The following is a 26,580-nucleotide window of genomic DNA, read 5'->3' as shown; positions in this document are numbered from 1 at the left end:
GGATGCATGGATGGATGGATGAGAGAGCAGATGGATGAACAGATGGATGCATGGATGGATGGATAGATGGATGGAGGAATGGGGATGAATGAACAATTAAACAGAGGAATGGATGGATGAATGAATAGATGGATGGATGGATGGATGGATGGATGGATGGATGGATGGATAGATGGATGCATGGATGGATGGTTAGATGGAGGGAAGAATGGATGGATGGATGAGTGGATGGAAAACAGACATGGTTCCTGCACTTGTGGAGGTTTTAGCTTTGTGAAGGAGACTATGAATTAAAGTCATGAAAAACTGTAAAACTGCAATTGTGTCAAGTGCTGCAAAGGAGAAAAACTCAGTCAGTGAAGACTTTAACAAAGGGCTTTGGCCTGATCTAGTATTGGGAGGGGAGCCTGCCTCAAGGAAGTGAGAACTGAACTAAGATGGGTAGTGAGAAGGAACCATTAGCAGATGCAAACTGTCCTTCTACATAGTTTCAAGTTGCGTAAGCCTTGCTCTCATGTCACCCTCTCTGCCTGTTTCTCCCCCATGAAGGCATCATGAGCAGGAACCTAGGTTTCTCAGGAGGCCATGGGCTACCAGCTGGTAGTCATGACTCCCAGGGTAGAGAGACAGGAGCTTGTAGTTCCCACTTCCTCCCAATGATTGCTGGATATGATGGACCATGTTGGGATCATAATGCAAACTTGAAACTATGATGTTGACCCGGTGGTGCCAGCCAGAGTGGGATTTCTCTGGGCTTGAACAGAGCTGATGAAGGCCTTAAAATCAATTGAGTGTCTTGTTTTCTACTGGCTCCCTGACAGAGAAGGACAAAAACTCAAAATGGAGTCAGCACTGCCTGGTTCAAATCCTCATTCTGTCATTCCCAGCTCTGTGAACTTAGGATAGTTATTTTACCTCCTTGGCCTCCATTTTGTCATCGGTGGAATGGGAGTGATAATTGTGAAAGTGTCTTCTAACACAAGCCAGTAAGAACTGTGTACGTATTTATTGTTTTTATTACTAGTGCTCAATGATCTTCACAGAAAAAAAAGAAAAGAGAAAGAAAACTGGATAGGTTCTCTGGTGCCAGTTCAAATGTATTTGTCCTTTCACTCAAAAAAATAAAACTTTCGGGTATTTTCCATGTTCCAGTACTGTGCTGGGCATAGTACAGCCACGAATATGAGCCTGGAATGAGTCCCGCCTTCAACTGTATGACAATCTAGAAAGGAAAATTCATGGGAAGTCGCAGGCAGAGCAGATAGCTCTACTTGGGCATGGAAAGAGAGTTCAGAGGGAAGTTCAGAGGAAGGAAAAAATATTTCAGTAGAGGGAAGCCAAGAGGATTTCTTAGAGGAGGTGACATCAGAGCGAACCTACCTTTAGTCTCTGAAGCAGCACCTTTCTCTGACTTTCATGGTCTGTGTTCTCAGTGCTGTGTGACCTTATGCCCCAGGCTCTTCTCAAAACACAAATAGTAGAAGGAGTGACAACACAGCAAGCCAAACTGTAGCAGATGCTGACTGTGTCCTGTGTCACATCCCCTCAAGCTGTCTCTGACTTTGTCTTTGATACCACCAAAAGCAATGGGTAGTGTTCTGCATGCTGGCAGGGTTCCATCTCAAGGGCCTGATGAGTGTCTCCACCTCGGGCTCTGCTTTAGAACCTTCTCCAAAATCAGGGAATCCCATGGAGCCCACCTACAGGTTCAGTGTGAGATTGGGGGAGAATGAACCCTGCTGCGGCACCACTTGAGCAATGGAGGATGGAGCCTGTGGATAAATGCTCTGGTGTCTTGTCCTTTAGCCAGAATATTCTGGAAGGCAGTCTGCAGGCTTCCCCAAGTTTCAGGCAGCTGAGCCCCCGTGACCTACAGCAGCAAACTCAACAACACACCTTCATGCTGGGCACTTCCTCCCTGTTTCACTTCCCCTCTCCCTCACTCATTATCATTATCACACAATAATTTATATAGGATATTATAATTTGTACAGTGCTGTCAAAAACAACAAAACCTCAGTGGCTGAGCACAATAAACATTCATTTTGAGCTCATATTCCATGTCGGTCTGGGTTGAGGGGTCTGTTCTGCATTCTTCTCCTTTGGGAACTCAAGGTAACAGAGCCTCCACTGTGGAACATACCCAGTTTGTGGCAGGGGAGGGAAACATGGCGAAATGAGCACCAGATCTTCAGGCTTCTACCAGGAAGTGACTCTCCTTACTTTGGGTCGCATCCCACTGGCCAAAGTAAGTCATTTGTTCATGTCCAACTTCATCTAGGAATAAAAGGCAGCGCAACCTTGTCCTTAGAGGGAAAAAGATGGGACTGCAGAGGAACAGCCGCCAGGACCACCATGTCATTCTCCCTGAAAAGTCAGCTCCGTGCCCTACACTGGGCCAGAAGCCCTGGATGTCGTGGGGATGAGGGAGGGAGCAAGATATAGTGTAGAGGGAAGCAGAAAACCCCAGCTCTGTCCTCAGAAGCTCCCAGAGCCTGGATCCTCTTTTTGCCACAGGCCCTTGTACCTGCTCCTCCCTCTGCCTGGACCTCTCTTCTTGCTCACTCATGGCCCCAGTTCTCATTCATTCTGCACATCTCAGGACAAATCTTATACAGAGAGCTCTAGCTGCCCTCCCCACCACAACTGTCTAAACACAGATGTTCTGTCTTATTCTCTCACATTCTATCTTTTTTTCATCGCAGCACTCGTTACATTTGTAACTGTATATTGAATGTGGTGGTTTTATTGGTAGGCACCCCACTAGACTATAAACACCATAAAAGCTGAGACCACACCTGTTTTTTCCTGATTATATGTCTACCACCTACCAGTCACACACACAGTAGATGCCCAGTAAATATTTACCAAAAGAACTCATCAGGGAGACAATAAATACATGAGATGAGCAGAAAATAATTTAAAGAAATACCCCTTTTATGTTTATATATTTGATTCACATTACCATTTGCTAAACCCAAAGGTAGATGTAAAAACTCTAAGGAAGGGGCCAGGTGCAGTGGCTCACGCCTGTAATCCCAGCACTTTGGGAGGCTGAGGCAGGTGGATCACGAGGTCAGGAGATCGAGACCACCCTGGCTAACACAGTGAAATCCTGTCTCCATTAAAAACACAAAAAATTCGCCGGGCGTGGTGGCGGGCGCGAGTAGTCCCAGCTACTCGGGTGGCTGAGGCAGGAGAATGGTGTGAACCTGGGAGGTGAAGCTTGCAGTGAGCCAAGATTGCACCACTGCACTTCAGCTAGTGTGACAGAGCGAGACTCCGTCTAAAAAAAAAAAAAAAAAAGAAAGAAAAAAACAAACTCTAGGGAAACTGGAGAGCCTTCCATGTAAGTGGTTAATTATTATTCTTCCCCAAGTAAGTAGAACTTGAGAAAGTTCCCCAACATCCCTGATACAAGGACCCAGGATTTTTATCCCCATCTTAGAGATGAGGAGTCTCAGAGAGGGGCAGTGACCTACTTTAGGTCACCTGGGTACTATTCTGATTTGCAGTCGTAAATTTTTCCCGCCATGCGACTCTTCCTAATGCAGGCTCCAACCAAATGCTTGGAATCTGGTTGTTTGATTAAATGTGGCTGCTGTTAAGTTTGAGTCCATAATTAGAATGGCTAAGACATGTCACACATCCTTCAAGTTCATGATCTTGTTTAATTTTTCTCAGCAGACTCTTGCATTGCTTCCTCTAGAAAAACATGGATAATTGGAGAAGGGCATGAGGTTCTCAGGAAGGGAAGGCCCTGAGTGCCTTTGGGGTTTTCCACCAACAACCCAGCCACGTGGTTTTATCTTCACTGCTGAATTTGTTCACTTTTGCATCTTTACCACACCTGAACAAAGTCAAGCTCACATTTAAAGGGTCTGTGTAAGGGCACATCAGAAGAGAGTACAGTAACCCTGGCCTGGTGGTCAATTTCCTGATTTCTCTTTAATTATACCTATTACCATTTGTTGAGTATCTACTGATTACCCTTCCATAGAACAATACATGCACTAACTCACTTAATGTTCACAGCCACTCTCTGAGATACTCTGTTGGGGGCCAGCAACAGAAACTCAATTCAAACTGGCTTACGGGTGGGATAAATGGGGAAATATTGGCTCGTGTCACTGAAAGGTATGGGGTAAGTCTGTATCCAGCCCCTTGGGACTCTGCCTCTCCACGTCAGCTCTGTTTTGTCTGTGACAAGAAGGCCTTCTTCATGTAGCAGCCCTGACCGCTCCAGGATTACAGCTTCTAGGATCAAGTGCAGGGGGTGCTGCTTTTTAGATTACTCTAGCTTGATCCCCAGGATTGTCTCTGACAGGTTCTCATAAGGCCCATTAGTGTCCGGAGAGACAGGATGCTCTGAAGGGCCAGGACCAGGTCACATGCTCACCCCTGGAGCCTGGGGGCATGAATCAGCTCCCCCCAAACCCTATGATGGACAGCCAAGGAGCAGTGCTTCTGCACGGAAAATCAGAAGCTCTTACTGAAAGAATGGGAACTGGCTGTTCAACAGGACAAAGCAAATGCTCTCCATAAAGAGCTCTTATTATTAGCCATCCCACTTTTTAAAACGAGAAAATTGAGATCCAAAGAGATTAAGCCACTTCACTTTCCCAAAAATCACACAGTGTTGGGGAGAAACTCCCTGCTTTGCTTAACCATTGTTCTCCAAATAGTTCCATGAAGCTTGGGTCACCTGCTACTGTGTCCTGAAAAATCACCATTTCAGTCTGCAATCTCGGGAGACTAGGTTCCAAGAAGATGTTTGTAACTAAGTAGGCTTTAGTCTGAATAACTACACCATCTGCCTTGTGGGCTAAAGAAAGCTCCACATCCTTCTCCATGAATAGAGCTCAGAGTCATCCTCCCTCTCCCCTTTTATTCCTTTTACTCTTACTGGGTTGGAATTGAAACATTATTGTAGTAACTATTAGTTTCAAGGAAAAATTGTAATTGCTTCTAGATCCACTCACTGGTTTCAAGAGTGCTTTAACCTTTAACTTTCTCAGTACAAAGGGAGGCTGGCTGTGCAGTGAATCTAACAAGACCATCATTTATTGCTGGCAGAGTTCATTAGTCAATTGTAACAGTTTAATTATTAGCATTTTAATGCATGAGCATTTAACTAGACAGAACAACAAGCTTTGGCGTACAAAACAAGACTTCTTAAATGGAGCTGAATTAACCCACACAATTGTTTGTATTGTGGTGTGTTATTAAAACGAGATGATTAAAATGCAACAAACAAATGGATCCCTATATTTAGCCAACAAACCAGCACTTGGCTTAATAGTATTGAGAGCATGCTTTTTTAAGCTTGAATTTTGATTTTAAAATCTTTGCTTTATTTTTTCTGCTCTAAATTACGGATTAAAATGCTGTAAGGAGGATTCACGTTGCTCCACTGATTGTGGGGGCAGCTTTAGTGAAGAAAAGGGAGATACAAAGGAGACAGCCCACAAATGGTCCTGAGTGGCCCAGCTGGGGAGCACTGTTGCTGTGGGCTTCATGATCCTCCACTCAGAAGAATCCCCTGGGAGATTTTTAAAAACTGTCCCATCCAGGCTGCACCTCTGGAGAATCTGACATTCTGTTGGTCCAGAGTGGTGCCAAGATATGTTTTGTCATTTGTTTGTTTAACTTCCCAAGCCATTCTTATTTATAGTCAGGATTAAGAACCACTGCTCTACCTCCATGTGACAAGGGGGATTCTTTCATCACACTTGTCAAATGAGAATAAGGCTTGGCAATGTTTATAGCAGCACTACTCATAAGAGCTAAGAAGGAGAAAGAAAACAAATATGCATCAACAGATGAATGGAGAAACAAAATGTGGTATATCCATACAATGAAATTTTATTAAGCCTTGAAAAGGAATGAGATTCTAACACATGCTACAACATGGACGAACCTTGAAGACATTATGCTAAGTGAAAGAAGCCAACCACAGAAGGACAATGATTGTAGGATCCATTTATATGAGGGACCTAGAATAGTTAAATTCATAGAGACAGAAAGTATATTCAAGTTTATCAAGGTCTGAGGGGAAGGGGGATGTGAAGTTATTATTTCATGAATACTGTTTGAGATGATGTAAAAGTTCTGGAAATGAATGGGGTGGTCTCACGACACTCTGAATGTACTTAATGCTACTGAATTGCACACTTAAAAAGGCTAAAAATTGTAAATTTTATGTTACATGTACTTTATCACAATAAAAATATAAAGGAAAAAAGAGTAAGTCTTGCTATATTAACTTCATAGAATCAGTGTGTACATCAAGTCAGATTGTGGATAGAAGCCTTTTGCAAGCTTAACATGATGTACATATTTAAGGTGGTAGTAATATTGTTTAATTATTTGTTTTAATCACATTGTTTTAATAAGAGGCTACAATATAAACATCTGAGAAGGTTCATTAATAATGTCAAACCTAAACGAATGTAATTAATGTCACTCAGCAAAGGCCTTCACTAGACTCGAAACATATTTTCTCTCTGGGGTAATCTTGGCCTGATTTTTCTATCTAAACAGTTTCTTCTTTGGTGGAGAGGCAGGGACTCTCAGGGAGGATGGGGAAAAACAGAAAATCTTATATTTTTTGTCTGATTCTAAAGATCACAGTGTGGTCCTACATGATGTCAATGCCACATCCTGGCCTTGGAGATTTGGGAAGAAAAGAAAGTTTCCAACTCCTGGAATGGCCTTTCCTGTGAGAGACATTGAAATGGACAAAGCATAACAAGTGCTAATCATAACAGACAGCATTAACGGAACTTTTCCTAAATGCCAGGCTTCTGATGGGAATATGGTTGGGGGTGGTTAGAAGGCTAGAGAAGAGGCCTTCCCTCTTGCCCTCTTTGCATGGTCAGACAAAAACAAACTCAGCATCCCAAATATTATGCTATTAGTTCCTTACTTCTGATTGAAGCAAGATTATCCAACCACAGAGAGTCTACAGGTTGGTGGGGATTTGGGCTGATTGCTAGACTATAAAGTCTTGTCACCTGAGTCTCAATGAACAGAGACAGCCCCCTTTTTCCTCTCCAGCTATCCTCCAGGAAGTGAGGACTTAGTGGGCAGGAGAAGGGGAGCCCATTCTCCCATGCTTTACTTATTTTGATTAATCTAAATGGTACCTTGTTGCTTTCTTTCCTAAAGAGTTTTAATGCAGCTTGCAAAATTGGACACACTACATTGGAAAATAATCTGATTAAATAAGAAAATTAGGTGAGCTATAAAACAGGAAGGAAAGCAAATACCTCAATGTCATGCCGTATGGAGTAAAGAAAATTGGAGGTGAGGGGTTTACAAATAGAGGGGCTTAGTCTCCTCTGTCCTTATTATTCCATCTAGAGGAGTGTCATGGCCTGGGCAAGGCTGCTGAGCATACAGTGGGTCTGTGTTCCAGGGGAGGGACCCTTCTGGTCTGCCTTCTTCTCATGGAAGCATGGGCATGGTCCTATAGAGCTTGGAAAGACACAGACTATGTATATAGCTGAGCTCAGACTTCAGCTGTTTGCAGCAGTTGCTGGGAAATGCCACCACCCAGCACTTGGAAGCTGTGGGGCCTGTGGGGAATTGTAGCCCCTTCTAATGGAGGACTGGCTGCAATCAGTTAAGTCGGTAAAACCCCTCCCACTGGAGGTGGGAAATTTGGGGGGCACGCAGTCTGCCAGACTCTCTGAGATGAACACCCAGAGTGATTTTTAGACAACCTTTTGTGCCCCTCCACTTAAAGAGGAAGTAGGATTGAGCTAGGAATGAAGCAAAACGTAAGATGGATGCTACAGAGCCCCCGGTAGTTACTTGTAAGAGTGGGTCGCAAATTTGGATCTTCATCTTCCAACAACTGATGTGGACAGAGTAATATGATGATACGGTGAATTGCAGAATCCTTGAAGTAAAAATCAGCCTAACTAAGGCTCAGTTCTTCCTGATCTCAAAACCAGAAATAATATCCCCCATGAATCCTCATAGAAAGTTCTAGGTGTGATATAAAGAACACCATCCTCAACCAACTCCGGTAATGAAATTCAGGTGGTTTTTGTAATGATGCTGCTCAAGGATATGTGTGGATCTGCCTTTATTTAGAAGTAGGTTTTAGAGCTGTGCTCTACAATGCAGTAGCCACCACCCCCTGTTGTTATTTAATGTAAATGAAATTAAACTAAAAATGCATCTCTCAGTCACACTGGTCACATTTTGCGTGTGTAATAGCCACGTGTGGCTAGTGGCTACTATATTAAACAGTGCAGAGAGTACAAAACTTTCACCAGAATGTTCCATTTGACAGCATTGTTTTAGGGTCCGAATGATAAATTGCACACCCATCAGATAGTTTACTCTAAGTATGGTGTCCCTTGGCATAATTTTTGACAGTGAGTAGCCATCAGCTTGAGCTTTTATTCCTTGCCAGGTACCCACTATTCCAGATTGACAGTTGGGTCCACAGATAGGGGCTTTAACTATCAGATGAGCAGAAAGAAGACCCACCAATATCCTCCTGTGATACCTGGGGGGCCCTGACTAACACACATTCCTGAAAGCGGAGTCATCTTACATCTGTTTAGAGGTGAGCATGGGAGAGCCGACAACAGGGACAGAGTATCCTTAGAAAGTGATTTTGGTTCCAGGCAGATAAGCAGTACCTGTTCAACAAGCCCACCATCTAACATGGCTACTAATTTTGGCCAAGTGTCATAAAGCATGTGGAAACCAAGCCCCACCTCAGTCATACCTGTATCTCAGTAATGTCCCCATGTCTACATTTGGGCAATTAACTTCCTGAGAGCTCTCCAAAGCAAGTGAGTTGCAAAATGAACCAATAGGTAGACTTAGGATGTAAGCATCATGTATGGTGATTCTTAATTTTCCCCTTTCCCATTTGCTGATTTTTTTTCAGCAATGTTTCCCTAAGGAATAGGAATAGAAAGAATTTCTTTTTCTGCTAACCCTAACAACACTGATGGGCTGTCCTTCAGTATTGACTGAGCCATGGGACCAAAATGTATTCTTCAGGATGACACTGGCCCAGTAGTTACTGAAGTCTGGGTCTATGAATTGAACAGTGAGTTTCCTAATTATAACTACTGAGAGTTAACATTTTTCATAACTGGCATTTGCAAGGATTAAGACCCACATTGCCACCCTTCTAAAATTCCATCAGCTCTCAATGGGTTGCAATAATGGAGAAGGGGTCAGTTCAGATATTCCCTCTACTGGAACTCTAGAATGTGTCTTCATCCTATTGCTTGGGCACATGTGAGTCCTTCCCCCTGAGAATGCTGGCAATTCCCCACAGAAACAGGAAGATCTAGCTCAAGAAACTGGAAAAGCTTCTCTGGCCTAAAAGGGGCTAAAAGAAACAGAAAAGGTAATGATGCCTCAGTGCTAAAGCTAACTTTTCTTATATTTGAATTCTAAACATAATTTAGAACCATCTGCCTGGAAAATAGTGGAAGAAAACCATCCATAATCCCAGCATCCTCATACAATATTTTTGTGTATGGTCTTTCACATAATATTTGAAAACTTGATTTTCAGTATGAAAACCATCCCTGCTTCACAGGAAGTGTCCAGGTCCCAAGTATACTATCTTCCCAAGGTTTGTCTGAACCACAGGATCTATTTTCTAAAAGAAATGTATTTTGCATGGTTTTGAAGGTCTCAGGCCAGCCCACAGCAGCCTACTTAACCCATTATGTGGTCCAGCTATGTGACTAACTCAATCACAAGCCTACCTCCCAGCTGCTCACTCTGCATTTTGCACATTCTGCACACAATGGAATCTCCTCCCACAAGCATAGTTCCCAGGGAAGGTGTCTGTCCCCTCACAGAAAACTGGACAATGCTGTCAAGATGTCAGGGTGCAAGGTCCCCTGTCTGGTTGGAGAGGAGCTGGAATTCTGGCCACTGTTATACAATGTACTATTGACCACCCTCAGAGGTTTTTGACAAATGATAACAGGAGACGACTTCAAAGTGTACCCACAATCTCAGACAGCTAATATTTTCATTGTCAGGAGAGCATCCTAGCTCATGAATTGTCTGCCTTAGAGGTGCATATGTGTGACACACACATTTACATTAAAATGTAGGAAGGGTCAAACACCCTATTGTAGCTCAGGAAATCACACTAGCTATTGAGTTCTTTTGTACATGGGAGTTGTTTTTTTGTTTTTTGTTCTTTTTTCATGCAACCACCCCCCCCCCCACTTGCCATTCACTTTTGGATTTCAGCTTATAGCATCACCTCCTTAGGAAGTGTTTCCAGATCACTCCATGTGCCATCCATCTAGACTAGATGAAAACCCTCTGTTGTAAGACCCTCCTCTTTTCCTTCACAGAATTTGCTATGTCTGAAATCACTTGCTCAATATCAGTCTTCTCTGTTAGAGAGTAAGCATCATGGCAACAGGGATGGTTTCTAGAGAGTCCACTACTCTATCTTTAGAATCTAGAAACACGAATGACAAATAGAACACACTCGGTATAGATAAACCTTAGCTTCCATTTCTGAGCATCTCAGCAAGGATGTGCAGATGGAGAAAAGAAGCTAGAGGAGAAAAATTTCTGATGTGTGAAAAGACAGGACCACTCTGATGAATCAGAGAATATGCTTTCTGGAAAAATTGGTACTACAAGAAGCAGGAGAAGCTTTTAGGAATTGTCTAATTTGTATCAACACCATATCAAGAGCATAAAAAGAACATCTGAGATTGGGAAATTTTATAAAATGATGAGAAGTACAATTACTGAATTGAAAGCAAAGAATAGCAGCTTGAATACTTATAAAATTTTAAATCAATAACATACAAAATAAGGTCAAGAAATTTTCCCAGAGCAAGGAGATAAATGTTTTAAAATAATTTTTAATGATTTAATAGACTCAATTATTATCTATTAGGAATGTCAATGGAGATAGGCAAAAAGATGGAAAATACAACAATCTAACAAGTAATAGAAAACTTCGTAAAACTAAAAAATGTCTTTAGATCCAAAGGGTCTCATGAAGATCAGGAGGTATTAACTAAAGTAGCCAATATGTAGTAATATTCTGGTAGTTACATTTTAATTTTAGGTAAGAGAAAATCCTATAATTCTACCCAAGAAAGACAATGTGTCTGGCCTCAAGATTCTCAGAAATATAAAGTAAAAGGAAATATAGCACTGACCATCGAGATTATTTTTTTCTCCTTGGAAAAAAGTGAGAAATAATGTACAAAATAAAAAGCACACAAATAATAAGAGTACAGCTCAATGAATTTTTGAAAACACCCACATAATTAGCACCAGTTAAGAAACAGAACACGACCATCAGCCTGGGACACCTCTCATGCCCCTACAGTAGGATAGTTTAGCCTATTTTTGAGCTTTGTATAGATGGAATCATACTGTGTATAGTCTTTTGTGTCTGGCTTCTTTTTTTGAACATTGTGTTTTTGCACGTAGTTGTGACTTGTTCGTTCTCATTGCCATACAGTGTCCCATTGTATGACCAAACTACAATTATCCATTCTACTGGTGGACATTCCAGCTAATCCACATTAGCTTCAAGTGGTACTATCATGGCCATTATTTATATATATTATATATATATATTTTTATATATATATATAAAATATATATATAATATATATAAATATATATTATATATATATATATACACACACACACACACGTCTTTGGTGAATATGTATATGCATTTCTGCAGGGTATATCCCTAAAATTGAAATTGCTGCATCATGGGTAGACATATGTTTAAATTTAATAGAGGCTGCCAAGCAATTTTCTAAAGTGATTAAACCAATTTATATTCCTGTCAGCAATATATGAAGGTTCCAGTTGCTCCAATACTTTCCTTCAATACTTGTTATGTCTGTCCTGAATTTTAGTCATTCTGGAAACTGTGTAGTTATATCACATTGTGGTTTTAATTTGTATTTGTATTTCCCTGATGACTAATGAAGCTCAGAATGATTTTACATGTGTATTGGCCACTTGAATATCCTCCTTTTGAAGTGTCTGTTCAAGTTTTTCACCCTTAATGCTCCTTTGCCTAAATTACTACAGTTTCATAAGTCTAGATTTCTGATAATGTAAGTCATTCACTTCTAGGTTTCCTCAAGATTGCCTTTGCTTTTCTTGGCCTGTAAATTTCCATATAAGTTTTACAATCAGCCTGTTAACCCCACAGAAAAAGGCTTGCTAGAATTTGTTTTGGATGGTATTTAATCTATGAATGAATTTTGGGAGAATTGACATGTTTACAACATGGTCTTCCAATCCATGAACATAGTATATCCTTCCATTTATTTATGTCTTCTTTAATTTATTCCAATATGTATTGCAGTTCTCACAGTACAGATTTTATACATTTTTTGTTAGATTCACTCTAACAAATATATTTATCTATTATAGAAATATTATATAATTTATAATTATAGTTATATAATATATAGATATATAATTTATAATATTTATACATTATATGAATATGTGATTTACATTTATATAATATATAAATATGTGATTTATAATTATAATATATAAATATATAATTTATAATTGTATTTATATAATATATAAATTTATATTACATATTACGTTTTTTGCATGTGGTAGTGGCATAAGGATAGACACACAGACCAATGGAAATTTTATTCTACTCTATTCTGGAGTGTTAGAAATGTTTTATATCTTAATCTGGGTGTTATTTACACAGAAATATACAGTTGTCAAAACTAATTAATCTGTAATCTTAATTAGTACACTTTATTCACTTTCTGTATGTTTGTTTTACCATAATAAGCCAGTATGCAAAAGAAAGCATTTGATTTATATGAACAGACAATTCAAAATAGAAGAAATACACTACTAATAAAAATAGAAATTACAATAAGATAAAACTTTTTGTCAAATTAACAAAGTTTTCCTTTATTGATAACATTATCAGTATAATAACTGTAGGGTAGAAGGACACAGTATTTTTATGTATTAGTGGAAGCATAAACTGGTATACCTTACTAGAGGGCAAGTTGGCAAAGTACTTAAAAATATATGTGTAAGTTCATTCAAAATTTTACTTCCAGGAATTTATTTTAAAGAATCCATTATTGATTGATTGATTGAAGCAGAATCTCACTCTGTTGCCCAGGCTGGAGTGCAGTGGCACAATCTCAGCTCACTGCAACCTCTGCCTTCCAGGTTCAAGCAATTCTCGCGCCTCAGCCTCCCAAGTAGCTGGGACTACAGGCACATGCCACCATGCCTAGCTAATTTTTGTATCTCTAGTAGAGATAGGGTTTCTCCATGTTGGCCAGGTTGGTCTCGAGCTCCTGACCTCAAGCGATCTACCTGCCTCAGTCTCCCAAGTGCTGGTATTACAGGGATGAGCCACTGAACCCAGCCAAGAATTCATCATTGATGTAGCACAGATTTCACTATTAAAATGTTCACTGAAAAATTGTCTATGATAATAAAATACAGAAATCTACCTATTTAAAGGGAATTAATAAGATAAACTGTGGTATGTAACAATGAAATAATGTCAACTATTAAAATTTATGGCATAAAAGAAAAATTAATTATATAGGAAAGTATTCTCAATATAATATTTGGCAAAAGAAAGTAGTCTACAATAGTGATCATTCAACAAGATCCCAGTTTAAGCTTTTTAATTTATGTATATATTAATTGAGAAAAAGTGGTAAGGACATGAAACCGAATGTCAGCAGTGACTATCTTTGTGTAATTATACCAATGACATTTTCATTTCTTCTTTTTGGGCCTTCATTTTTTCTACATGTTTAACAATGAACATGTATTACTCTTATACTAATAAAAATAATATTTTAAGAAATTATAAGAAAATAGCACATATAACCACATCCTAATACATTTGAAAATCTCAGTGAATAAAGCTGTGTTCTTGGAAGGAAAAATAAATTGGCTAAAGAAAAATTATATATTTATATATATAGAAAAGCATACCAATCCTGAAATTGTGGATTACTTCTGCTTTCTTTCTTAATATACATCTTCAGATTTTAAGCATTCTCCAGTAAATACATATTCATTTTATAATTGGAAAAAAGCCAGGAAAACAAAAACGAAAACAAGGGAAAACAGTTGCAGTTTTCCATGCTGCTGGAATATTGAACCTTGTGTAATCTTAGAGACATCTTGCAAAGAACCCTGGACACAAATACGGAATCGCTATTGTTACCCAGAATAACTCCGCTCTGGCGTTTACACACTCTACCAGCACCTTCCACTTAAATTTGCTCATGTAAACTTCACAATAGCCCACTGATGTTGGCATTACTCTTTATTTTTACAGATAAAGAGAAACTACCCAGAGAGGATGACCACTTACCTAAAGAAACCCAGGGAATGCAGAGGAAAAAGGGATTTGAACCTAGGTCAGCCCACTTTCAAAGCCCATGCCTTTGTTTACTACAAGAGTATTTTCTAATATCATATTACAACCAAGACCACCAAAAAGTTGTTATAAACTCTTAAGCCACTATGCAGAGGGCCTCCTTTAAGATAAACACAATCTGTTTGGAATGCACCAACTTTATTGAAAAATATTACTGAAATCAAAGCCTTTTGCACTACTTTATTCATTATTTTTATGGTACTCCAGGATTTTTGTGGGATTTGTTTTTCATTTCATTTCTGTAAGCCTGCCAATGCTTTAAAGCAATATTTCAATTGGGAGGAAAAAAGTAGTTTTCCTAGCAAAAACTCAACAGTGTTTTCCATCCTTCTTTCATATGGTTTTAGGAAATTCTCCGCTCCTACTTTCCCTGTTCCTCCTCCCAACTCCCATAAAGTACAAATTTAATACTTACGCTACTTTTTAAACATCCCCTAATGTTCAAAAGAAATTAAATTCACAGTTGCAAAATTGTGAAATGTTAGTTTTATCACCAACAGTTCCACCTGAGAAGTCACAAACCATCCTGAAACAAAGGGAATGAAAACACAAGCTCTGTAGTCCCCAAGCAGTTGTGGACTGTCGCCTTATAAGATGATGAAGGATTACAGCGTGGTGTGCTCGGGGGCTGGAGAAGCCCGATCCCTGAAATAAAATAAACTGTTTAGCTCTTTCATTCACTGGACAGACACTTGTGTTTTCAACAGGTAGCAGTACTGCTTGCTCTTGAGAAGTTTACAATCCAGGTTTGGTTTAGGACAGGTAAATTTTAGAAAGCAAATTTAATTCTGCAGATGTTGAGCAGTCCTACAATGCTTTGGTTTCAGACTGCTCTCTGGAATTCTAGGGATACCTCAGAGGTGCTCTGGGGGCTCTGGAAAGGAGGAGAAGAAGAGGTGAGGATTCTAGGCCCACAACTCCACCCCTCACTTTAACCAGTTGTTTGCAATGTTTTCTTTCATGCACTTAGATTCCCCATCAGGTTTATTTTGGACAAGGACAATGTGGTTTAAAATAAAAGTCTGGGGGTGGCATGGGGTGGGGGAATCCCTGCTTCAATGCTTAGATGGAGCTGAATGAGAACAGAAGGCTTCATGCTCATCGGAAACAGTGAAAGCATTCACTGTAAGAGTGAAAGCATTGAAAAATCTGCAAGTGTTCCGAACAACCCACCTCGGTCTAAACACCTCCTTTTATAGCTGAGAAATTGCAGACCAGACCAAGGGAGGGCATGCCCAGGGTCACAGAGACGTTCCTGGCAAGTGCCAGTGATAAACTTCAGAAGTTTCAGTATTGGTGGTCCATCCAGACAACTCAGACACAGGATTTTTGTAAGTAAATCACATTTCCAAAATGTACTTATTCACTTATATCCTGCTTCTTTTCAAAACAGAGATAAATAGGAGAGCTACTAAGAGCAACTGCAACTGCAGCCTATTATTATTATTTAACAATATTATTATTAAATGTTGAAATTAATATTTAGCTTCCTGCCACTTGAGTAAAAAGAGAAACCCACTATGTCCCATAGCTTTCACTGATGAGGAAACATCCATTCTTTTTCGGAGAGACTACTTCACAAAGAAATGTTCTTATGTAACCTCACAGAGGAGAGGAACTGTGCCCCTTTTCTGAGGAAAGATGCCAGCAAGACCAAAGATGCTAACTTTCCCATCTAGACTGATTCATTCGGCCAATTTGCATGTTAATGTGTGAACTCACCCACTGGCCACTTCCACTGACATTATAAATGAAATCATTGATTTTGTAAATTCAGAAATTGAAAACTCTTGTTTTTCCTATTCTCATTTTTCAGAGCTATATCTGTTACTCCAAACTTTGCATTCCATGTAACTTGTATTTGTAAAAAAGGAATATAAATTCCATACACAGAAGAAAAGAGCAGAGAAAAAAATCAAAAGATTTATTATTTGGGAGACACCCACTATTCCATATGCCATCTCATGATATGAACACTATTGATTCTATGCCCACTCTGGGTCACTCACTTCCTGTACTCAGTGAACTCCACACTGTATCTCAGTGAATCCTTACCACAACCCTTTACAGGAACTTTTCCTTAAAGAGAAGGAAAAGCTGAGAACTCACCAGGGTCAGAAGCTTGCTCTGATTACACAGATATTGATTCAAACACCTGCTGTGAGCCATGCACTGTTGAAGGTACTCTAGATTCCTGGATAACCCCCATCGAGCCCCTGCCTTCAGTAACTTCCGTCTCAGGACCCAAGATGGCCAGTAGTCAACAAACAAGAAAGAACAACCAACAAAAACAAACAAGAGAACCACAGATGGTGTCACATTTTGGGAAAGAACCAAACTACAGAAAGAGATGGGAAAGTAATTGGAGGTGGGAAGAGAAGCCATGGCGCATTGTGTGGGTGGTCAGGGAGGGTCTATCAGAAGAGGGGACAATTCAGTTGAAACCAGAAGGATGAGAATGAAGAACCAGGGATCTGAGGGCCGGGTGGGACCAGCAGAGCCTGGGTCTCCACTGGGCAGTTCAGGAGGCCTAGGCTGCCTCCTATCTACCCTCTCTGACAGCCCTGCCAGGTTGGCATTATCCTTTACTGCACAGACATGCACACGGGGGCTCAGAGTGGTTAACTGACTTGATCAAGAACACACAGCCAAGAACAATGAAGCAAGATCTGAATCAAGGAACATCTGGCCCCAAGCCTATGCTCTTAGCATTGACCTTATTTGATTTGACCCTTGATTGATTCATCAGCTACCAATACTGACAATACAATTTACACTGGATCAGTTAGTTAATTAGCTCATTGTCTAAACATTATTACTCATACTTGGCCTCATTCCAAAAATGGTTTGAACCCCACCCCCAAGATTCTCTGTATTTATCAGAGTCTCCTTCAAACAGAGTCCCCTACTCCAACTAGATGGGTGATACAGAAATCCTATGACAATGTCTTCTCAAGATAGAAGTTCAGACTCTTTAAGAAGTTCTTGCAGATAAGGGTCCCTAACCACACAGCTCACTTCTTGTCCTGGGGATACTTGGAACTTTCTGATCCTCTGTTGGGAGCTGGGGGCCTCACCAGAGAAGGAGCTTCACAACACCGTGTTGCTGTCATGAATCTTCCAAAGGTCCTATGGACACCTAGAAACTCAAGCTTTCATTGACCAAGACAAAAACTAAGCAAACAAACAAAAATACTTCTACCTCCTGTGATGCAGCCAATGTTCCCTGGGGAGTCGGGTGAAGAACATGTGTTCCACCACTCCACCCATCTCCATGGCCATCATTCTGAACGTGGTGTCATCAGGGAAGCATCCTTTCACCCTCTCCCTAATCCTGACATAAGTTGCACCGCCGTGAAAGCAGTTGAGAGTGGTAGAAAAAGCTCCTTCTAACCCTATGGTTCATTTCCAAGCCTACTGGTTGATGAAACCCATTGCAATGACCTCCACGAAGCACAGGAAAATGGGTCACTCCCTGAATTGCCAAGTCTGCCAAAAATAGGTATGTTACATCATCGCCACACAGGACCTGACTCTTACTCAAACAAGTGTGCAATTTGGAGGGGGGGGCGGTGGGGGGGTGGTTCTGAGTAATTTGCCAGCCAAAAAAAGAAGCTGCCATTCAGGGAGCTCTTATTATCTCAGAATAACAGGCAGTACGTGTCTAGCCTTACCTTGTGCTGGGAACTATTCTCGATCCTTTACCATATTAACTCATTAATTATCACAACTCCATGAGGTGTATATAACTGTCATCATTATTTAACAGATAAGAAAATCAAGGCACAAAGAGTTTGTATCACTTATCTGAAGTCATCTAGCTAGAAAGGAATAAGGACTGGATTCAGGCTCCTAACAGCTAACTCTGCAGGGTCTCATGCAAAGCCATATGAGAAGGTTCTTAGCCTATTACTTGTGCAAAGATCAGAAACTCATATCCAGTTGTCATTACGGACAAAAAAAGGGAAAATGGAAATGGCAGAGATGGCATTAGCAGCTTATCTTCAGCTTCACTTTTATGCATGCAAAAAGCACACATTGCAAAAACATGCATTTCACAGACAGTGAGGAGCTGGACGTGGGTAGCAGAGGTTAGAGATGATGCTAAGTTTGCAGCGGTGGGACCTGAACTAGCAGCTGCCTGTCCCACGACTCCGATTGCCCCATGGTTTGCAGGGTTACAGGTCTGTTCCCCAACCTTTCAGGCACATTACAGCCTGGTCCACCAGATGACTTTCTAGGTGACAGCATTGCGTCCATGGGCATTGCCAGGCCCTCTGCCCGCCAAGTTCCTAACCACTTAACTCTCAAAGGAAACGCCTCCCCCGGGCAGCCATCTTTATTTTGGACGGTGATGTAAAAATTCCAATTCCCTTAGCAAGGAGCTCTGTGCTGAAGACAAGGTTTGCCTCTGTCCAGAAAGGCAGTTTCGAGGTAAAAATTGAATATCCCTAAAGTGACAAAGTATTTTGTCTCCCATTAATTTTGAGAAAGAAAGAGGGGAGAAAGAAGCAAAGACAAACACGCAAGTTCCCTCCTCACTCTTCACCCCCGCCCCAGGCAGAAAGGAAGCTAAGGAAAGCCTAGCGCCTCTCTCTCTCTGCCCACTACCTTTAGCTATGGGAGGAAATAAACTACAAACATTCCACAGGAGATGCACACGTGGGCAAGCTTGTATGTCAGCTTAGAGTGTGCACGGGGTGCTCACATTCAGAAGGGACCCGGGAGATGACCTCGTTCATGACTGTCCACCAGAAATAAATTATGAGCCACATACATCGTTTTAAATTCCGTAGAAGCCACAGCAAAAAAAGAAAAACAGCAATTTAATATATCCAAAATATTATCATTTCAGCATGTCATCACTATAAAAATTATTGGATTATTTTACATTCTTTTTGTTATATTAAGTGTGTATTTCACACTCACAGAATTTCTCCTTTTGGATTCAGTTGGCATGCTTTCAAATGCTCCCTGTCACCTGTGGTGAGTGGCCACGGCATGGGACAACAGAGGTCTAACACATCACTCCATCTGATGGATGATCACAGATCTTCTTCAACATCCCTTAAGGAATCATCTGGTTCCTTGCTACTCATATATGGCCAAGTGGCAGCAATGGCATAACCTGGGTTTATTAGAGACGTAGAATCTCAGGCCCCAGCCAGAACCTATTTAAATCAGAATCTACTGATGCTCTCCTCAGGTGATTCATCTGCTCCTGCATGTGAAACTCTGAAAACCCTGTTATCTCCTCTTAAGCGCTTCCTGTGGCAGGGAACTCACCATCCCATCCCCAAGGAAGCCTGTGCCATCTTTAAATGGGTCTAGTTATTAGAAAGGCATTTATCATTCCTTTATTGAGTGCTCCCTATGAGCCTGGAACTGTGCTAAGCACGTCCCATGAATTATCTCATTTAAGCCCAGCACAGCCCTAAAAGAGAGGAACTAATTTTGACTCCTTTCATATAATTAAGAGAAGGGAAACCCCATAAACCTGGATAACTGGCCCTAGATATGTGGCTGGCCAGAACTCTGTTCCTATGCCTGTTTCCTGAGCCACTCACTGCACCAGGGTCTCCCTATTCCTTCTGCCCGATGCCACCCAGAGCCCAGGAGTCTTTTCCAGTTTCAAAGAAAAGCACTGTTGGCGCTCAGGAGAGATGGTCTTCAGTACCAGACTTTATATCTTTGTGGATTTCATTTATTGCTGATTTCATTCTTTCATTTGTTTTCATTTAGTATGTCATTTCTTGCTTAAATACATTCTGTTGGTACCTGCCCGCTCAGCATTTACTTTCCTCATCAAGGTTTAGAACAAGTTCAGAAATGGGCAGCTAAGCAAACAGGCAGAAATGAATAAAAGTCATATGATGCCATTAGATCACTCAAAGGTTCCTGGTTTCCAATTAAATAAGGTACATGGCTGGAAAAATCAGGTAAGCTACACATATTAAGGGAGGGACCCCAATTATGTCACTACCCGCATTGAGGAAGATACTGAACTCATCACAGAATGTCATGAGACAGCAAGCTGTGGAACATGACGGAAGTAGTCGGGTGGAAAATGAAACTAATGAGAGGACAGCAACTTCTCGGGAGTTTTCCTTCTTCACCAAAATGTATCAGTGAAACTCCCAGAAAACAAGAATGTCACTTTCCATCTGTGTTTCTACTCACAGGAAGAAATCGCTGATGGCCCAGCAGAGGGTTAAACATCTATGTGGAACTTGTACTGTTGTTTTGGAAGTAAATTATTTCTCAATTCAAAGCAAAACTCTTTTGTCTTGAATGATAATGGAAATCTTATGATAAAACTTTAGTAAAGAATTTTATTATTATTAAATGAATGCCCTATTATTTAACTATCCAGAAAATCAAAGATCACTGTGCATTTGAGGGAGAGTGAAAGTGCGAGAAGAGAGGAAAGGAGTTAATGGGGAAAGGATGAATCAGAAACAAACAAAAATAGGTAGCACCAAGCAGAAGCCCTCCACAGTCAATCTCTGTAACATACCCTTCTGCCCATTTGTTCCCACGTGATGTGACATGCCTGCATCGATTTTCTCTAAATTAGAAAATATACTCGGATGCCCAAACTTAAGATACACACTACATGGCACACACAACATTCACCCCGGTGGGTGGTTACAGGGGATCCCAAAGAAATAGTCGTCCTCTTGAGCAGCTGGTTATAAGGAGAAACCTTCAATATCAGTTGATAAAGAACTGTCAAATATATTGAGATGCCGCAGAAAAAATCAGCAGTAGTTGCAAATACGAGTCCTGATTTAAACTCCTAACAGCAGAACATCTTTATTGCAGCCCATGATTGCCCATCCTGATACTTCTGACATGGGCATTTCTACATGGCCAAAGGCACTGGTTGGTGTAAAAATGGTAAATTATTCTCCAGTGCAATCCTGGGCACTACAGCTACTTTTGAAATAAGAACCAAACCCCTTCACTGGCACCTTCCCCAAGCAGCCCAAACTCCACAACTGTTGTGTTCCCTTCATTCATCAAACACTGTATTCACATCAGGCCAGGATCTCCAGAATTCAAGAGATTCCAGCCAGCAGGAAACCATAGTTGGTGATGCGCTTCAGATCTGTGACCCCGCCCAAATCTCATGTCGAATTGTAATCGCCAATGTTGGAGGTGGGGCCTGGTGGGAGGTGATTGGATCACGGAGATGGTTTCTCATCAGTAGTTTAGCACCATCTTCCTTGGTGCTGTCCTCGAAATAGTGAGTAAGTTCTTTCGAGATCTGTTTGTTGAAAAATGGTGGCTCGCACTTTGACTTCCCCCATGACTGTAAGTTTTCTGAGGCCTCCCCAGATGCCGAGAAGATGCCAGCATCATGCTTCCTGTACAGCCAGCAGAACAGGGAACCAATTAAACCTCTTTTTTTTTTTTTTTTTTTTTTTGATAAATTACCCAGTCTCAGGTATTTCTTTGTACCAATGCAAGAATGAAGTGATACAGTTGGTTAATCCACAAGAAATTCTCTAGGGCAGAACCAACCTGTGTCACTCTTGTATCTTCAGGCCTGGAACAATGCTTAGCTCACAGTAAGTATACTGGGTATTCAGTATAAATTTGTCAAAGGACTGGCTGAATGGCCATCCTGGAGGCCTCACTCCCATGTTCTGAAAGTCTTCATTTCCAGCAGTAAAAATCACAGCAGTTGGCCAACATGGTGAAACCTCATCTCTACTAAAAATACAAAAATTAGCAGGGCACAGTGGTGCACACCTGTAGTCTCAGCTACTTGGGAGGCTGAGGCAGGAGAATCACTTGAACCTGGAGGGTGGAGGTTGCAGTGAGCCAAGATTGTGCCACTGCACTCTAGCCCGGGCAACAGAGCCAGACTCTGTCTCAAAAAAAAAAAAAGAAAAGAAAAGAAAAGAAAAGAAAAGATATCACAGAAGTTAATATTTATTGGAGGTTGACTTTGTCTCAGACACCATGCTAAACACTCTACCAGCATTACCCAATGGAACCCCCCAACATCATTATCAGGCTCAGACTTTTATTTCTATCTTACATACAAAGGAACTATAATACAAAAAGATTAACATGGGCCGGGTGCAGTGGCTCACGCCTGTAATCCCAGCACTTTGGGAGGCCAAGGCAGGCAGACTGCTTGAGGTCAGGAGTTCAATACCAGCCTGGCCGATATGATGAAGCCCCGTCTCTACTAAAAATAAAAAAAATTAGCCGGATGTAGTGGAGCACGCCTGTAGTCCTAGCTACTCAGGAGGCTGAGGCAGGAGAATCGCTTGAACGCAGGAGGCAGAGGCTTCAGTGAGCCGAGATTGCACCACTGCACTCCAGCCTGGGTGACAGAGCAAGACTCCGTCTTTAAAAAAAAAAAAATACATTCACATGTCCCATGTCCTCCTGCCAGTAGGTGGCAGAACCAGGATTCGAACTGTCTTGTTTCCAACCATCTCACTTGATGCCTCATTCTGATTTTCATTCTCTGCATCCAGAAGCCCACAGTAACCCAAAATGCTCCCTCTCTGGGGAAGAAAAGGGAAGGTCGTTCTGCAGCAGGGACTGCCATCTTTGAAATGTCCCTGCAGCAATTCCATTCAAAGGCCAATGCATTCACTCATTCTGAAGTTGGAGAAACTTTTCTGGGCATAGGTTCTCTGCCAGGCACTGGAGATACAGCGAGGGATAGTTGGTAGTTCCTCTGCTCCACAGGCTTGTCTGGGGGCAAATGGATAGACTTATAAGGTCAATACAATGTGGCATTGAAACAAACGTCTACTGGACTCTGCCAAGCTAGCATCACCAAGCTAGCACCAGGCAGGGTGTGGGAATGCCACAGACCCTGTCTGCCTCTGGAAGCTGAGCAGCCCACACTTTGGACCAAATGCATGGTCAAGACCAAATGTGTTGCAGGCATGCAGAGGGAGTGAGATTATTGCAAGTTGAGGTCATTGCCACCTCCAGATGAAAGCAAAGCAACCCCAACAGATACACTCTGAGTGTCCCTGTCATTTCTAAGTATGTTTCAGTTGGTGTATTCCCTGGGGATACTTGTTTAGGAGGCCTGGGAAAGGAACACTTGCCATGGCCACATCTGTTCAGCAGCCCGAGGCTGAGGGATTCCCGTGGCCGCCTTCAAGCTGCTATAGTTCCACTTTGGTTAGAAAACCTCGGGAAAATATTGCCGTGGTCAAGAATAAACAAGGCTGGGCTCTTGTTAGTGGCTGGGGATTGCTGTGGTTCAGCAAGGTTGAATAAGCTTCTCAGACTTGGCTGTGACTCTGAACAACACATCTGAGCTGTTTAACACTCCAAAGCATAGCCTCTAGTGGAAATAGCCTGGAGCTGTTTCTCCAGGAGAGCCACACGGGCAAACCCACTTCTCAGAACCCTGCCCAATGCTCAGGGGAATTCTCCAAGCCTTCACTGAACCAGTTTTCCAAAGTACTGTGTAATTAATGACTCCCAGAAGAAATCCTCTTCTTGTCACCAAGAAGGGAAAAATAAAAGCATTCCTGCAACTGTTTTATACCTTGGGCAGAGAAAATTCATTTTTAGCCAGTTCAAATAAAGTATTATATAAATCTATGACGTAAATAATAATAGAGGCCAATATTTTATAGGATAGCTTGGCAAAGGCCCCTCAAGCATGTTCATCACTTTATTTATTTATTTATTTATTTATTATTTTTTGAGATGGAGTTTCACTCTTGTTGCCCAGGCTGGAGTGCAATGGCATGATCTCGGCTCACTGCAGCCTCTGCCTTCCAGGTTCAAGCGATTCTCCTGCCTCAGCCGCCCGAGTAGCTGAGATTACAGGTGCCCACCACCACGGCTGCCTAATTTTTTTGTATTTTTAGTAGAGACGGGGCTTCACTATGTTGGAAAGGCTGGTCTCGAACTCCTGACCTCAGGCAATCCACCCTCCTCAGCCTCCCAAAGTGCTGGGATTACAGGCATGAGACACCACGCCCGTCCACATGTTCATCACTTTTAAAATGCAAAAGAGTCGACGTAGCGTTTGCGGGAGATGTTATTGCTATTAATAGAACAGTTTGGGCTTTTTTGTTTTCTTTTTCTGTGCAATTTCTACAAGAGCATAGCTGGTTTAGTCTGTGTGGCAGCTGGCATGGGGACTCTCAAGTATAATTTGTTTCTACACAATGGGCGGATCTATTCATTTACTCACAAATATTTATGAGGCACCTATTAAGTGCAAGACACTCAGATAGATGGTGGAGAAAAGACAAAGTCCCTGCTCATAGACGTGGCATTCCTATGGGGGAGATAGACATTGAAAAAAATAATAAGACATATCTGTTAAATATGATTTGTGATAGATGCACAAAAAATAGAAACAAGAAGTGATGAAAATTGGGGAAGAGGAATATTTTGGGTTTAGGCTCAAGAAAGACCTTCCTACAAGGATAACCTTTAGAGTGAGTTCAGAAAGATGCTCTTGCAAAGGGCAGGGGAAGGCCTTTCAGGCATGAGGATGAGCTTGTGCCAATGTATTAGGGTAGACAGAGCACAGATTTGGAGAAGCTGGGAGAGAAGCAGTGGGGCTGGAATGTGATGGGTGAGGGGAGGGGGCTGGAGGAGTGGGCAGGGGCCAAGTCAGGTGTTCCCTGCTCTGAAGGCAGCATCTTTTTAAATCTTCTGCCTGGCTTCATTTAGCAACTCCTTGCAACAGACCAGTGCCTGACGTCCTTTCCCTTCCCCCCACTTAGAACCTGGGAAGCATTTTCTTAAGGTTTAAAAAGAAAAACGAACACACTGTGGTCACCCTCTGCTTCGTTCCAGCAACGTCCACAGTGATGAGAAAGCAGGCTCCTTAAAAGGGTGTGGATGATGTTCCCCCAAGGACACATTCTTCCCACCCCAGCCAGCCAACCCAGGGTGGCTGCACTCAGAATGCTGCCTTGGTCGTTGATAATAATTGTTGCATTAATTGGTGCTGTCCAGACCAGACAGAACGTAAAAGATCCCACTGTGTCCAATAATTAATGTTTTTCCCTCACTGCAACGCCATTAATAAGGGGCTCTTCCAAGAAGGGAGTAATTGGCTGGTTGGGCGTCATTAGGGTATTTATAGATAAGCTTTGATCTGGAGACAGAGAGGAAAGCTGATTATGTTTATTTAGACTCTATTATCTATCGCTAATGTGTTATCCTGCGTTCCTATCATCCCCATTCTCTGGGTCATAATGATACAGGGCACATGCACAATGTGATTTCCATGACCTACAACACAGCTTTCTCCCTGTTGCAGGAGAGAGAGGGGGCCGTAGTGGGAGGCTGTTCACAGGTTCTGCTCACTCCCACTCATCCATTGTGAATCTTTGCTTTCCTCCGAGAAGTTTGGAGCAAGGCTCTCGGAAGTACCAGAAAGACAGTTCCTCCTAATTAAACCTCAGAGGAGTGGAAGTTTCTTGGGTCTGTGATTATCTGAAGGGTTTTTGAAAATGTAAATCTGGTGGGGAAAAAATAGAGGGAGGAAGAGGAGGCTTGGATTTGAGAGGATGTCTCAGTGGTTAGCAAGAAGTCTCACGGACTGATGAAATCTACTAGAAATGCACATCTTCCTGGACACGCAGATGTGCATTCAAGCAGTCTCTGGACCCTGGGAACTGGATGTGGGTGGTGCTCTTTCCCCCCAAAGCCTTTGATTTAATTGTTCTTTGCTAGGATTTTCAGAAGAGAATTTTTGTTTTTTTTTTTAAGTATATCTGTGAACAACAGTGTGAATATACTCAATGACACTGGATTATGCAGTTGAATATTATTAAAATGGCAAATATTACATTATGCAGATCATACCACAATTAAAATAACATCACTAAAAGAAACAGAAGAATATAATTTATAAGCAGAATTTAGAAGCATAAGTAAGGAATAGGGTTTTACCTTTATAACTATAATGTATCAAGGATTCATTTTATTAACCAAATAACCTTCTAAATTATCCGGTTAGCACACAAAACTACTCTCAAGTTAACTTTTTTAAACTCTTAAATTAACAACAGTAATTCAAGAAAATTATTTGGTCAATTAAATCAGTTGCATCTATAGGGTTGTGGAGTGAACTCAACCTTATTCATTTTTACCAACCTCCCATTTAA

Source organism: Theropithecus gelada, chromosome 9, assembly GCF_003255815.1.
Source record: "Theropithecus gelada isolate Dixy chromosome 9, Tgel_1.0, whole genome shotgun sequence".
In the NCBI taxonomy this organism is placed as follows: domain Eukaryota; kingdom Metazoa; phylum Chordata; class Mammalia; order Primates; family Cercopithecidae; genus Theropithecus; species Theropithecus gelada.
This window is presented reverse-complemented; position numbering follows the sequence as displayed.